This window comes from Cryptomeria japonica, chromosome 7, assembly GCF_030272615.1.
Source record: "Cryptomeria japonica chromosome 7, Sugi_1.0, whole genome shotgun sequence".
NCBI lineage: Eukaryota > Viridiplantae > Streptophyta > Pinopsida > Cupressales > Cupressaceae > Cryptomeria > Cryptomeria japonica.
Genome location: NC_081411.1, coordinates 708359177 through 708373541, shown reverse-complemented (window position 1 = coordinate 708373541; position 14365 = coordinate 708359177).

Here is a 14365-nt window from a genome sequence, read left to right as displayed (position 1 = left end):
AGTAGAAAATACTGACTGGTTGGCTTGATCAATTAAATCATCAATTTATTTGGGTGAGTTTACCAGATATACAACAAGTAGCTTTTCAATCTTTATTTTCTTGTCCAGTTCTATTACTACTTGTCTTCTTGCTTCCAGTATCTTAAATAGTTCATCAGGAATTTCATTGACTACTTCCATCAAAAACTTCTTATACATGTCCATATGCAATATAACACTATTTTCAACTTGTTCTTTTTCATCAACTGTTAAAGTGTCATATATTTTCTCTATATTTTTCAATTTACCTTCCTCTATAATTTCATTCAACAGTATATCAAGAGGGGCCAAGTCTTTGTTTGTCCTCTTCTTCTTTTTGGGTGTCAGTTTCTTCTTCTTTGGTGTAGCCTTTCTTACCAAAGATCTCACTGCTTGTTGTTTTTGTCTTGTCCTCCTAGGTGAGGGTGTGGTTGCCGGTGATGGATCTCTTTTCCTTACAACTATTTTGAAAGTTTCAGGCATGTCACTCCCCGAAGAAGTACCTACCAGTGATAGGTGAGTTTTAGGTTATGAAGCTGCTAACTCATCCTCTGTTATACCGGTTGTCTTCAACACATCTTCTTTGATGGCCTTTGCTTGTTTGAAACCTTTCCTTACAACTACCTCAACCTTTTTCACTCTTTTCTTTGATTGTATTTGGCTTTCAATAGTTTATGCACTACCAAATATTTCTTCCTTAGGTTCTCTAGGGGCTTCTAGAAGTGCTTTAGCATATGTTTCAATTATATGATCATCTATTTCATATCCCATCTTGGTTACCCAAACTATCCTAGGGATGACTGCTTCCATCTAGATTTCATCCTTCTTGATTACAAAGCATATTTCATCTTTGTATTTGTCGACAATCTTTTGTGATAACCTAATTCTTTTCTTCATTTTGGCCTTTAATGCTTGAAAGAAGTCGTGAATATTGTTTTCCTTGTCTTCTCCCATGTTATTGAATAGTTCTGTTAACTGTTTGCCTACCAGTATATCATATCCAAGTTCTTTGTAGCCTATACTGGGAACCTGTTTGGTTATATGTAGCATCAGACATACTAACATATTTCCAAACCTGAAACTTCCTTTCTTGTCCTTCTTAATCTTTCCAAGGTTGTCAATTAATTCATCCTTTAACCACTCACATATATCAATCTTTGCATTATCTGTGACCATATCATAAGCACTCTTAATGCATAAACTTGAAATTGAATTGAGTCTATTTGCATGAGTAGCTTTATACGTTAATATCATGCTGATAAATCTCACATTAATGTCTATTACATCATTAACTCTTAGGGACCTTTTGTCGAATGTTGCACCAGTTAGATTTGTAACTAGGTCATTGGATACCTTTTTGGTTTTATCTGGCCTTTTACCGATGGTTGGTAGCCCTTTGATAGCTTTCACAACTTCCTTAGTGATTTTGTGGACTGCATCTAACCAGAAAAATTCACCATGTACCCTACTTAAGACTATCCTAATCACATCCTTGGGGAATTCGGGAATGCTAAGGATCTCTATAAATCCTAGGGTTTCAATGATCTTGTGTTCATCTTGTACATTGTCGGTTTTATCACATATCATGGTTTTAAACATGGTTTTAATCTCTTCATCTCTTAGTTCCTCAATGGTGCAATGGATGTACATTTCGGGGTCTTCAGCATAGACAACTCCCTTGGGAATTAGAGAAAAAGCACCTAAGGTATCATCTTTGTTTGCTACCTCAGGAACTAACTGAAATACGGGCCTAGGTCTTTTTATCACTTCGACAATAGTAGGTTTTGCTATATATTCAATTGCAGAGGTGGATGCCATGATAAAATACCTTTTGCTGCCTTTAGGTTGGATGAATGCTTGGAGTGTTCTTGCCTCTTGCTCGAAATGCCTTAGCTCAAAATCTTCGCACTCTTCATAGGTTTGAAATCTTGGTGAAATGGAATGGAGCCAAAACCTCAATTTTATAATGTCTTTTTGCCATCTACCACATTAAATTCATGTCGGTTAAGTATTCACTTAACATTGTCTGTCGGTAAAAAGTAATTTCCAACTTCTTATCTCTAACCAAGGGAATAATAGCACATGTCGTTAGATTGCCAAACCCTCAAGGAAATTTCTTCAATTAGATGAAGAACTTCCAGCCAGTGGAGCATTGCTCTGTCCTATCGGTGAAGCATCACTCTGTCCTACCAGTGAAGCATTGATTTGTTCTACCAGTGGAGGAGTATTCCCAATATTTAGATCAGCTTTTCTAATCCATTGTTTTGAGAATTCTTGCTTAACCTCTTCAACTTTTTCTTTACCTTTCAAGCTAGAACTTTTGTTGTCTATCAGTGATCCTTTACTTCTACAGAATTTTGCAATATGCCCAATCTTGTTACATGCATAACAAGTTACATTATTCTTCTGAATAGCTTTCCCATAACCTATGTCGGTTTGTGTTCTGCATTGATTAGATTAATGTCCAAATTTTCCACAAACATAACATCTCACATTCATTCTGCAATTTTCAGAGTTGTGACCAAATTTGTTGCATTTAGAACATTGACTGGTGGGTGTGTTGATATTCTAATAATTTCTAGATCTACATTCATTTGCTCTATGACCATACTTATTACAATTAAAGCATTTTCCATTGAATTTATAAGCATTAGGTTGTCTTACTGGTTTGCTGTGATCCTGAGTATTTGCAGTACCGGAGCTTTCACCAACTTCAAAGCCAATTCTAGAAGTGTCACCTTTAGGTTATTGATTCTTTAGCAAGGTGCCAAGTTCCTCTGAGCTTTTCTTGAATTTTTCTTTATGTTGATTTGCAATTTCTAGTTCTCTTTCTAAGACTTCTTTTTGTCTCATCAGTTCATTTGAGTCATTCTGAGTATGCATCAGATCTGTCTTCAACATGTCATTTTCATAGCTAAGTCTTGTGTTCTCATTTGCTGCATCACTTAGTCTTCTGGTCAATTCTTCTTCATTCTTCTTCCTATCCTAAATCTCTTTGCAAAATCTCATAGTCATATCCTGCATCTCATTCTTTGTTGTCATGTTCTCTTGTTTCAGCTTTCTTATCATATCATTAAGTGATTCGTTTTCATCATTCTCATTTTGCAATTTTTCACAAAGTTCTCTTCTCTTATTTCTTGCAATAGTAAAATTTTCTTGAAGTGCCTGAATGATTTCCTGAGCTACCCTTAAATCATCTTCTAGTTTGATATTTTTCAATTTCTCTGCATCATAGTCTGAGAGAGCCCCTTCAAGTTGTTTCATCAGATTTTCCATCTTTACCAATGTCAAGATCTTCCTCAAGCTATTAGGCTTCTGAAATTAGAGGACCAGGTTCTGATACCAATTCTACCAAAAAATAGGATTACCAAGGTAGAGGATCGGGGCAAGAAGAACATAGAATCAGAAGATCAATTGACCTAGTTCCTAATGTTTACCATCAAGGGCATGGTTTTTGACATTCTTTTCATGAAGCCTCAACTTCGGTGGGCACTTCTGGAAACAATAAAAAATATTTCAATTAATATTGAAGACATACCTAATGAGGTCATCAAACAAGCATGCGACGATATGGATAGCTCCTTGACCTTTAGCACATCCACCCTCTTTGACACATCCATTCTCTTAATTGATAGGTTCCCCTTTGATATCTTGAACTCATTGACCTTGATACATTCACCACTCCCTGGGGCACTTTTTGTTATCAAGTCATATCCTTTGGTCTCAAGAATGTAGGCGCCACATATCAACATGCCATTAAAATAATATTCCAGTATCTTATGCATAAAATACTGGAGGATTACATAGATGGAATTTTAGGCATTTGAATAAAAAACTAGAGTGGAATACCCAACTATTCTTGAACAAATCTTTGAACGTCTGGCTAAGTATAGGTTGTGCCTCAAACCCAAAAAGTGTATGTTTTGATTTACATCAGGTAAACTCCTAGGCTTCATAGTTTCCAGGAAATGCCTCCACCTAAAACATTAAAGAATCTCCATAGTCTCCAAGGAAAGCTACAATCTATTAGACGCTTCATTCTCAACTTGTAGATAAATGTCAGCCATTCACACATCTTCTTAGAAAAGGTAAAAGTTTTAAATGTGATACTCAATGTCAGTGAGAATTTGATAAGATAAAATAATATCTAGCTCATTCTCCAGTGTTAATGCTGCCAATTCCAGGATTACCATTCCTTTTGTATATTTCAGTTACTCCAGTTGTAGTGAGAACACTCCTTGCCCAACATGATTATCAAGGAAAAGAATGTGTCATTTACTATATCAGTCAAACCCTGGTGGGATATGAGCTCAATTAATCCCCTATAGAAAAGCATTTCTAGTTGTCTTTTGTTCACAAAAACTCCAACATTAAATCATAAGTAATAGAATTAAGCTCATTTGTAAGATTGATCCTTTGAAGTACCTATTATCAAAGATAACCCTTACTAGTTGTATGGATAAATGTGTCATGCTTCTCAGTGAATTTGATATTCAATATGTGGACAAAAAATCCATCAAAGGATAGGTAATTGCAAATCAACTGGTAGAAACACCTCTAATGGATACTCGTTCATTAATTATAAAATTTCTAGATGAATATGTTTGTACAATCATAATCATTCAAGTTATCTTTCTCATGTACCATTTATATTGCTAAAAGTGAAGTTCTCATCATTGGTCTCAAAACAACTATTCAATGGAATATTGTAGATATTCTTGTCTATGACGATTCACAATTGGTTGTCAAATAGGTGAATGATATTTACCAAACTAAGGATGACAAGATCTTTCCATACAAAAGAATGGCTGATGATCTTATGAAAAAATTTCAAAACATTACCTTTGATCAGATCCCCATGGCACAAAATAAGGTAGCTGATACGATGACCACTATTGGTTCACTACTTGCAATTGAGTTAGATAGTCTTAAATATAAATTCCTAGTTGAACAACTTCTCCAGCTAGCTTCTGAAACATTACATACAGATATGGAGTGCAACATTATCAGTCCCCAATCACCCTAGTACAATGATAATTATGCCTAACTTAAAGATTGTGTACCCTTCCACCCAACATATCCCAAAATGATCGCCAAAACCTCATTCGTCAATGTGCCTGATTTATAGTTATAGGAGATAATCTATATCATCATGGCTATCATGACATCCTCGCTAGATGTCTAGATTTGAATGAGGCTAATCTTGGGATGAAAGAAGTGCATGCTAGATCTTGTGGTGCTCATATGAGTGGATACATTCTTGCTAAAAATATATTGAGAGTGGGATACTACTGGCCCATAATGGAGCATGATTGTTGTGAATTTGTTAAGAGTGTGTGCCCTGTCAACAACACGAAAACCTAATCCATGTTCGAGCATAGGATCTACAATTGACTACAAACCCATGACCTTTTTCTACATAGGGCCTTGATCTTATTGGTAAGATTCATCCTCCTTCAGATGGACATAAGTTCATCATTGTAGCTACAAATTATTTTACCAAGTGGGTTGAAGCTATACTCCTCACTCTTACTACTGGTGTCTAAGTGTCCAAATTTATCCTTTATCACATCCTTTGCCTCTATGGAGTTCCCTCTGCACCAACATGACTGCTAATGGAACCCCTTCTAAGAGCCAACACATTCATGATATTTGTTCCATATTTCATATCCAACACGATTGGTCCACCCCATATTATCCACAAGGAAATGAATAGGATGAGGAAACCAATAAAACCTTGTTAAGTATCCTCCAAAAGGAAGTGAATGAAACCGATTGTGATTGGCATCTCCATCTCAATCCCACTCTTTGGGCATATTGCACTAGAATTCAAACTCCCAGTAGAGCCACTCCATACTCCCTTGTCTATGGTGCATAAGTAGTCTTATCATTTGAGGTGAAGTTACCATCCTTGCTCGTATCCTTGAGGGATTTTGTTTGTGATGAAGATTATAGGGTAGAGAGGCTAGATTTGCTAGATCTCCTTGATGAACAGTGTTAAAAAGCATATGATCACTTACATATATATCAAACCATGCTAAAAAATAAATATCAAAAGAAAGTGCATCCTCTCGAATTCGAGGTTGGTGATCTAGTGGTTTGAGAAAATTGATGGAATCAGTAGGATAGAGATAAGAAAGGAAAAATTTAAGTTAATTGGTTTGACCCATATGTAATCACAACAAAATATGGTTTAGGGGCTTATCATCTATCCACTCTAGAAGGGGAGCCTCTCAATGATCCCCTAAATATCTTGTATTTGAAGAAATTTTATACCTAATTTGTGGTAGTGTACCATTCTAAATTTCCTCTCAAAAAACCAAAAAATTTGAAAAATGTCAAAAAATTCAAAACAAATTGAAAAAATAAAAAATCCCAAAAAAATGGAAAAAGGAAAAACAATAAAAAAAGAAAATAGTAAAGAAAAATAAAATTATCCTATGGTGAAAATAACCTCTGGTGGTGCCTTAGGCATGTATATATGGTGAAACTCAGGAAACAGGCACAACATATAAGGAAAATTCCATTATCCTTTAGCTTCTCCTTTTTGCCTTATGCTAACGCGGTATATTTTGTTACTCACCTTCATGAATCACATCTATTCATATGGCCTTGCTTGTCCTTTTCTAAGCTTCCATGTGATTGTCTCTTAGTTATAGCTTTTTTGCACATAGGAGTCATGTTGGCTTTTGTACATAGTGTCAATCATGTCCTTTAAGTCTTCTAGTTAGTTATTTATAGGAGTGCCTTGTATATAGGGTTGTTCACTACATATATTCATGTTTGTCAGGTTCTCAATATCATATCCTATTCACTAGTTCCTCAACAATTATCATTAATAATATTTGTCACCATGATCATATTGGGTTTTCCTTTTATCGATGAGTTTCATTGAGCCCTCATCCAGTCACCATCCTGCGCAAGATGTATCCTTCCTCTAGTTAGACAATATCAAATCCCCATCTGCTAGTCCTCCTCTTGGCAAAAGATATTTGAGGCAATTTTTTTGGCTTTGATTCTTTTTTATTTTTGTTCATCAATTTGAGCACCTTTGTCTTGTTTCCTCTTGGTCTCCATGATCCTTTATATCATGCCCTTCTAGGAATAATAAAACTAAGGGTGTGATCTTGATGGTTTTTGTTTTTCTTGGTGTGTTTTTTTTTTATGTGTCTCTTGTTATACCCTCATGAGGTCCCAGTTATCTCATGTTACACTGGGACATATCTTTTCCTTGTGGTTTTTCTATCATCATTTCTTAGAAAGTTTTTTATAACTCCATGTGGTGCTATACCAACCTTTTTGTGTTTGTTTGTTGTGTCAGTACATGCATTGGTTATGAAATCACCTTGGTTCCTCATACCCTGGTGCAACATATACAATGTTAAATCAAAATAAGTTTTTATTGCATGCTAACCCATTTTCAAGGGTGCTCACACTCCATGATCATTTCATGCATATCATTCATCACATTTGCATTCACTGTTCTTTCCCATCTATTTTCTTCTTTTGGGGCATCTCTAACCCATCCTCCATCTGTCGTCAGTTCAACTCGGGGCATTTTCTCGCTCTGTATTCTTTGAGTCGCTGGTGTCTTATTGTCTTTTCATGATGCTATTTGCAGTGCCACTACATAGAGGGGCAAAATGTAGACATCTAAATTTGATTAATTTATTTAATTGAATTTAGCTATCCCTAATGCCTTTAATTAAATAATTATGCATTATTTCATTAATTGGTGCTCCCTCTTTCTATCTAATTAATTTTCTTAATTATGCTATAGTCTTCCTTTAATTAATTATTTACCAATCATAAATTATTTAATTAATTAAATCCAAAAGCAACATAGAACCATCATGCAGTATCCAAGCAAATGATCATGTGCCTAATACAAAGATAACCACCAAGATCAATGTCAAAGGTCCAACCAAAAAAATAGGAACATAGAAATGACAAAATGATCTAACCATCTCCTCCAAAGAGATAAGATGCTACATATGAACATATCAAATAACTATACCATGCGAAAAATTCTAGACTAGTATCTAGAGTGTATCATGCCATAATAGAAACCATCGCATCAAACAAGGATAACATGTCAAATGAAAGCATAAACCAAACATCAAACAAGGACTCCTTGAGCCCTCCAAGATGTCAAAATCCTCAAATATCATAAAGATCACCATCTCCTATCAGTGTGCCTGCAAATGTGAAAGACCTTTCTATAGCAACAGGATCTAAGGACTGGTCTAACATTTTCATACAAAGAAGATCATCAACCATCCAATGGTGAATACACATCACTACCATAAGCTTCTACTAAACCATGATACCAATCTCTCCATATCATCATGATAACCATATCTTAAATGAAGATCATCCAGGTCTACACACATACAACTAAAATGTCAATAAGATCAAGTAAACCAAGATCTTCAAGACAAGAAGATACAAAATTTCCAACAAACAAATAGGAATCAATCCTACATCACCATAAAAAGATCCCACTAAAAGTGTAACTAAGATATCCATGACATCATGATAAAACTATCCTCTACATGAGAATCAAACAAAGTGCTCACATAAAAAAACAACTCAATAATGCATATCATGAGTTCTCAAAAGCCAAAGTAACCATGATCCTCAAACAAGAAGATACACCACCATAACCAATCAAGAATCTAATCAAATTATCATCAATCATCAAAGAACCTACAAATCCAGTCATGTCATGGAAAAGTCCTTAAACACAAATATATCAATAATGTCAAATATAGGTATAAAATAACATTGCAAGGACATTATAATTCCCATAAAACACTCAAACCATTTACATGATATGTGATGACAAAAAAATGCAACTCATAGGGCTTCATGAATACAACTCCCGACAATGCCACATTCACTCCAATCTTGAAAATATACATAGAATCTTGAGGAGATACAGAAAACATATAAGGAATGCAATAACAATTCAATAGCCTATTAAAACTCCACAAGATCACAAAGAAAATAAAGGAAATAGAGATTCAAAAAGGGAAAATGGAGAATATGCATTCCCAGCAACACACACCATTTCCATATTTTTACCATACTCTTATACAATATCAATACTTATAAATTTTTCCTCCAAGGAAAGAATGAAATCTATAAAGATCAAGTCACTTCCAGCAACACTCTTCCAACAAACACAAAGTAGACAATCTTTCCAACTAAATTACAAAGAGAGAAAATTGAGTTCCAACCTGGAAATCACAACCAAGGCAAGAATCAAACTGATGAAGAGCAATCCAAAAATATAGCGACTCGAATCTAAAATCTTCAATCCAACTTCCAAAAATCCAATCCAAAATTCAATAAAAATTCAAAGCTTCAATCCAAAATCTTATTGAGATTCCAACTTTGGCAGCACACGGAAAAATCAACTAAATAGAAAATTAAAATCAAACTATAGAAATCCACTGGCCAATCAGAAAATTCAATAAAACTATATATTATACCTACCATGCGTAAATACACAGTAGCTAATATAAAACTATATTATTTACTTACCCTCATAGAAAAAAACCAATAAGAATAGAGGTAGGTAAACTTTATATTATAACCAATTATGAAAATAATAATAAAATAGTAATTTAAACATAAATGTGATAATAACAAATCAAATCCCAATAATAAATAAATAAGTAAAATATTAATAAATAGAAACATAATAAAATATAAAATCAAATCAACAACAAAATCATAAACAATAAATAATTAACAAATTAATTAAATAATAAATAAATAACTATTAAATAAATAAATAGATAATAAAGAATCAATTAAACAATAAATCATCAAAACCATTTTAGTTAAATAAATAGAACATACTAAAATAAAATAAAATAAACATTGGAAACAAATAAATAAATAATACCAACTAATAAATAAAAATAAATAATAAATCATCAAATAATATTAATACCTTAATCTAACCACTGAATAAACTATAAAATAAAATCAATTATTAATTTAATTTTAAAACAATCATACGCACAAGATCACGTGACAAGGGTCCCAACAACCACAATGTGTCACAAGACAACTCTAACATGACTCAACTGACAAGGTGACAACTTAAACCTAGAGTGTGCAAGGGAAGCACATGCCATCTCCAACAACTTGCTATTGGGATAAGACACACTTAAATTTGTGAGACCAGGTGGAGTTGATGTCCAGTACCTACAAACCTACAACCATCACGAAACATAATACAACACATATACAATATATGTATACATCTTAAATGATTAGGCAAGTGATAGAGAATCACAACGTCATATCATGCTTGCAATGAGTGGTATGACATCATCTCTAATCATGAAGACACTAGAAGACAATCACAAACATCGCAGTATCAACTCAATCATCCTAATCATGGAATAGGGTTAGCATAACCTCATAAGAAATATAATTGTATGCGGGAAAAGTGGGTCGATAGAACTCAATATGTGAAAATATTGCTAAATAACCAGTCCACACACACACACAGGACTTCTTGATGCAAGCTATGGAGTAACAAAATATTACTCAACTTCCCAAGGTGGGTCCCATGGTTCTCTATCTCACAATGTCCCTCAAACCAATGTTTTTGCTCTCAGATTACTGAGTAAAATGATTTAGGGATGGCAAATGCAAGAACGAGGGATTCTTTGATAGATTTTAGAATGAGATGGATTCTAAACTATGCATGATTTTAAAATGCAATAAACTAGATGATAAGATGACAAGGTTAGTATGAATACTATCCTAACATGATATATTAGTCTATGATTGAGCTAAAATGATAAAGAAAGTATTCTAAACATACATATTTAGACTAATTCCTGATTTAAAAGAGAGACTAAAATGATGAGCATATATGAAATGAAAGCTTAAATGTATTTGAGCATAAGTATGATACTACAAATTTGGAGGATTGATTTTCATATGGAGGAATGAGAGCTCTATTTATAGCAAGAATAGGGAAATGGATGGTCAAGATTGAATGGTTTAATCAAGGGTTGAGTTTTGAAAGTTGGGGATCCATGTTTGTAATTGGCACCAATGAAATGGTGACAAGTGTCAACATAGGGTTGGGTTGAGAGAAGGGGTTGGAGGCATTAAATGCCTGAGAAGACCTCATGGTTATCTAGAGGGTAAGGGTCAAGCTTAAGTTAGGATTACCCATTGGATTAAGAGTTAATCCAAGGATAAACCTTTGTGCAAATGATTAAGAGATAATCATGGTCAAAGCATTAAAGGCCTGATGAGACCCTTGGGTTGGATGAAGGTTGAGTCAAAACAAATGTTTTAACCATGTAAGTGGGTTTGAGTTAACCATTAATGGTTATTGGAGACTTTGGGGGATTAAGTGGTTGAAGGTTGAAAGCCTTAAATGGTTATCAAAGACTTTGAGGAATTAAGTGGTTGAAGGTTGAAAGCCTTTAATAGTTATCAAAGACTTTGAGGGTTTGAGAAGTGACCTCCTCTTTCTTAGGAATGTGACAAAGTTTAGAGGAGAGGTTAGGTTAATTAGAAGCGTTTAGAAGATTCTAGAAGGGATTAGAAAGGGGTTTGGGATTTTGCAAGTGGATGGAGGGATAATAGGATTTAATTGAAATAAAGTATTTTAATTCAATTTGGTTGCAATTTTTGGAGAAATTAAATAAATTAGATTTATTCAATTTAGGATAACTATTTAATTAAATTTGAATTTAATTAAAAGTGGATAGGGGGGTTTTAATTGAATAAAATGATTTATTCATTAAATGGGTATAGTGAATTTAATTTAAATAAATTGAGTAATTTACTTAATTAAATAGAAGAATGTGGGTAATTTAATTAAATTGGATTTAATTAAATAGAGAAATGAACATAAAATATTCATTTAGGAATATGGTCATTTTTATACGTCTACATTTTGCCCCTCTTTGAAGTGACATGTGTGCACATGTTATTTCAAAGAAAATGATGTGTTTTATCATGATTTATGATCAAATGCAATTTTTGTGCCGCTCTTTTGATTTGCCAGTCGTGCCCCGGATTTGATTTGATGTGTGATGCCCCAGATTTGATATTTGATGGTGATGCCCCCTCGGGAGATGAATCAATATTTTAATTTTTTTATTTATTTAATTTGATGAGTTGCGTATGATGTGTATGATTTCGTGCATGTGTAATGTGGGGAAATTGATTTATCTCCTGATAAGTTACAAATGTTATGGTATAGGGGAGACCGCGACCATATTACAGGTCCATTTGGCTAACCCTAATTTCATTTTCCTCCTATAAAAGGGGAAAAGGGCTTGAATTAGATTCATTTGTGCTTTGTTGACTTTGGAGAAAGAGAATTTGGTCTACAGAGAAAATGCCTATTCCGTACCATAGACACCGTTTCGAGCACGTTCGGAGGTACCGGAGACCTGCCGCGTATGGACCACTAGTAAGTCAACATTTTTGACCCTCTTTTGATTTTTTATTTGGTCATTTTTAGTCGTTTTTTGATTTTCAAAGTTCGGATTTAACGGTTTAGCGCGTCTTGGGCATAGATTAGTGCATACGAAGTTTAGAGTAGCACATCAAGTTGAATATTAGGGGTCGCATCCGAAATAGATAGGATAGCGCATTAAAGAAATAGGTTAGCGCATATAGGTAGAATAGCGCATGGAAACTGTCGAGTAGCACGTTAGGTCAACAAGTTAGCATGTAGGGTAGACCTAGCGCATAGGGGTCGCAGGGGTTTGCATAGGTAAGGGGGTTTAGCGCGTAGGGTTAACCTAGCGCATAGGGTCGAACGGGTAGCGCCTAGGAAGTGTGGATTAGCGTGTAGAGTCAGTCTAGCGCATAGGGTAGGTTAGGTGGCGCATGGGGGGAAAGTTTTAGCACGTAGGAAAAACAACCTAGTGCGTGGGGTAGTTTTAGCGCAGCGGGAGTCTGTTTTAGCACATCTAGAAAAATTTTGCGAGATGAGCCGATTTGTAAAATTTTTGCGTCGTGCTGTCATGATTTTATGGATTTGTCCAATATGAGTGTCTATATAACTTGTTTTGATTTGCGATATTCCAAGTTATGTATAGATATTAATGTGTTGTTTTGATCAAAATATGATTTATTTGCGTGTTCTGTTTCAAGTGCAATGTGTGAAGCCTGAGTTGTGTTACAAGCTGATATGGGTTGGAAACTTGAGTTGTTTTACAAGCTGATATGGGTGGGAAACTTGAGTTCTTTTACAAGTTTATGTGATTGTGGAGACTTGAGTTGTGTTACAAGTTTTGATATGGTTTTTGATAACTTGAGTTGTTTTACAAGTTGATATGAAATGATAGGATTTTGAACTTGATGTAAATGAGCAAATTGTTTCATGTTGTTGATGTGAGTTTAATTTTGATATCTTTGTTTTGATGTGGAAACTGATATTGGATTTGTTTTGTTTGTTTGACAGGAGCGATTGGGTGTGGTCCAGTCACGGGAGAGATTTCCAAGGTCGTGGACATTGATACCGCGGTTGTCGCAGGCTGATCTCGATATTATCGAGAGATGTGGGTTGACTTCCCTCTTAGATATGCCTCGGTTCACTGTGAACCGGGGGCTATTAACAGCACTTGCGGAGAGGTGGCACAGTGATACAAACACCTTCCATTTTGCGACTGGAGAGATGACAATCACACCAGAAGATTGTTATAAGATCCTGCGCATCCCTGTAGTAGGGGCACTACTAGCATATGAGCAGTCGGAGGAGGGTGGGATCGAGGCACTGCATCACATTTTTCAGGATGATACGGTCTGTGGCTATGAGATCCCATGGCAGGAGTTTCTAGACCTGGATTACGCACCACTGCCATCCGTACTAGCAGGGTTTATTTGTGGATTCCTTTGTCCTGATCCCAGGTCAAAGGGATTTTCTGTGGGATGGGGGCTGGTGTTGGAGGAGATGGTCACACAGGGTCAGAGATTTGCATGGGGGTCAGCTATGCTAGCCCATCTATACAGGGGTTTGCATGAGGTAGTATACCTTGGTTACGGCAGTTTGTCAGCTGGCGTGAATTTATTACAGGTATGGTGCTGGGAGCATATTCCAGTGGTGAGGCCACTAGCAGACAGGGATAGGCCCGTAGGATGTGCATATGCCTATGGATACAAGGGTTTAGTTGTCCAACATAAGTTGGGCAAACTAGAGCATTGGAGGAGAGTGTTGGATGACATAGATATGGTCACCTGGTAACCATATACAAGATGTGAGGCGTGGGCAGAGGATGGGTTGGAGATGCCCTTTGTATTTATGACTAGATATCTGATCAGGAGGACCCTGTTCATTATTGAGAGGTTT